Genomic DNA, 3,100 nt, shown 5'->3' with positions numbered 1-3,100 from the left:
GTGTTAAAAAAATTTTAAAGCAGCAAATTAAACACAGAGACAGTGGAAGGGATAGAATGATAAGAAAAAAAGAAGAGAGCCAGGGACTTCCCTGGCAGTCCAGTGGTTAAGACTTTGCCTTCCAATGCAGGGGGTGTGGGTTCAATCCCTGGTCGGGGAGCTAAGATCCCATATGCCTAGTGGGCAAAAAACCAAAACACAAAACAGAAGGAATATTGTAAAAAATTCAATAAAGACTTTAAAAATCGTCCACATCAAACAAAAAATCTTTTTAAAAAATAGAGAGCCAAATTAATGAAATGGAAAACAAATGTAACACAAAGTGAATATACAAAGCTAAAACTTGGTTCATTTCAACAAAAAAATTCTAATAATCCCTATTAAAACTGATTATCTAAAAAGAGAGGTGTATAAATTACCAACTCCAACAATGAAAAGGTATACAACTTTAAGATCCTATCAATATTAAAAAAGATATTTTGATGAGATGGACAAGTTCTGACAAAAACATAACCAATAAAAACTGACAGAAGAAGAAGAAATTGAAAAACTTAGTAGTCATACATCAAAGAAATTAATTAAATATCCTCCCACAAAGAAAACTTTAGTCACAGAATGCTTTACTAGTAAATTCTTCCAAACATTTTAGGAAAAGAAGCAACAGTCTTACACAATTTTTTTTGAAATTAGAGAATTGGAAAAGAGAAAACACTTCCTGACTCACGTATGAGACCAGCATAACTGTGATTTCAAACCATGACAAGGACATTATAACAAAGGACAATTATAGATCACTTTCATAATCATAGATGCAAACTTAAATAATCAAAATATGAACAAAATAAATCTAGCAATATATAAGAAAGATAACACACCATAACTGAGGGTTTTTTAAATTATTATTCCAAGAATGCCATTGTCTACCCTTAGAAAACAATCAATATAAATACTATATTGTTGAATAAAAGGGAAAAAAAATCTTATGATTATCTCAATGAGTCCAAAACAGGTGACAAAATTCACTGTTCACTCGTGATTAAAACATAAACATAGCAAAGAAAAAATATAATTTCCTAATCCGAATAAGGGTATCTACTAAAGTTACTACTCTGGGTAAATGAAGTTTAATTCCAAGGGGGTACTCTGAGAGCTGGTGTAAAATACAAACTTCAGAGGTATCTAACTGATACGCAAAGGAACTGGGCTATACAACAACTCCTATCAGTCATTGGTTGAGTTCTCCTAACAGAGTTAATTCCTTCGAAATTCTGATTTGCTACTGCTGGCAGCAAAGAGTCTCCAGGGGACTGAGAATGTTTTCAGCAACAACAACAAAATGTGGTTGTTGGCATTTAGAAGCTGGGCTGGTGATGTGCACTAAGAGGTGAGGGCAAGAGGATTTGATTGGGTTCCAATGAATCTATTTCTGAACACCTAAATAAATGGAAAGGTATGCCATGTTCATAGATTTAAAAGCTTAATATTGTAAAGGTGTCAGTTATCCCCAGAGCAATAGTGATTCAATGAAATCCAATTCAAAATCCCAGAAATTTTTCAATTAACAGGCTATTTCCAAAATTGATACGGAAATTTAAAGAGTTAAGGATAGCCAAAGCAACCTTGAAGATGAATGAAGTTAGAAAATTTACACAGATATCAAGAATTATTTTAAACTTACAATAACTAAAATTATGTAGTGTTGGAACAAGAATAGACAATGAAACATCAAAAGGAATCAAGAAACACACTTACAAATACATACACACATGCTTTGACAAAATTTACACTGCACAGAGAAAAATAATGCCTCTCTTAAACAACCACAGCTCAGCTGGATATGCACATGAAGGAAAATAAATGAATCCTGAGCCCTCTACCTAGTTGCAACAACCAATTCTAGACTGATTGTAGATCTCTGTGTAAAAAGTAAAACAATATAGCTTATAGAATATATCTAGAATGATATCATCATGTCATTGGAGTGTGCATGGATTTCTTAAATGGTCAATAAATGCACAAGCCATAAAGGAAAATATGAAGACTTTCTGTTCATAAAATGAAGACTTTCTATTCATAAAAATCTACCATTACAGGGGTAAAAGGCAAACCACAGAGTGGGAGATGTTAGCAATTTTTAATGCGTAAAAGACCTTGCTATGCATTGAATGTGTCTTCCCAAAATTCATATACTGAATCCTAACCCCCAAAGGTGACGGTACTTGAAAGTGGGGTCTTTGGGAGGTGCCTAAGTAATGAGAATGGAACCCTCATGAATGGGACTAGTGTTCTTATAAAAAAGACCCCACAGATAACCCTTGCCCCTTCCACCATGTGAGGACCCAGAAGTTGCTGGCTGTGAACCAGGAAGAGGGCCTTCACCCAAGCATTCTGGTGCCTTAATCTTGGACTTCCCAGTCTCCAGAACTGTAAGGAATAAATTTCTGTTGTTTATAAGTTAACTAATCTGTGTTTTTCTGTTATAGCAGTCCAAATGAACTAAGACAGGCCTCGTATCTAGAGTATGTGAAGAATTCTTACATATCAATAATGAAAAATTAGTAAACCAATTTCAAAAATGAGGAAGAGACTTTAAAAGGCAATTCATGGAAGAGGATATCAAAATGGACAATAAACACATTGACCCCATTAATCATTAAGTAAATGTAGGATTCCAGCAAACATCCACAAAAATACCTAAAATTAAAAACACTAACAACATTAAACAATGATGAAGATGTGAAGCAACTGGAACAGTTATATGCTGCTGGTGAATGTCTAAATTGGTACAATTTAGAAAACCATTTGTCAGAATCTCCTAAAGGTGAACAAATGTATGACAAAGCAATTTTCCCAGAGAAACACATAGGTTTATTTAAGGATACATACAGAAATATAGTAGTGATTTTTGTAATAGGAAAAACTGGAAAGAGTAAAATAGAGTTTTAAAATATATGGTATATTCATATAATGGAATGGTGTACATCAACAAAGCTAATACTACTCCAGGAACATGGATTAATTTCTCAAAAATAATCTTAAAGATCAAATACAGGAGTGCATATGATGTGATTTCATTGTAAAAGTTCTAAAACAGATAAAA

This window comes from Balaenoptera borealis (assembly GCF_965194805.1).
Source record: "Balaenoptera borealis genome assembly, chromosome: 9".
Lineage (NCBI taxonomy): Eukaryota > Metazoa > Chordata > Mammalia > Artiodactyla > Balaenopteridae > Balaenoptera > Balaenoptera borealis.
Note: the sequence above shows the minus strand (reverse complement) of the source record.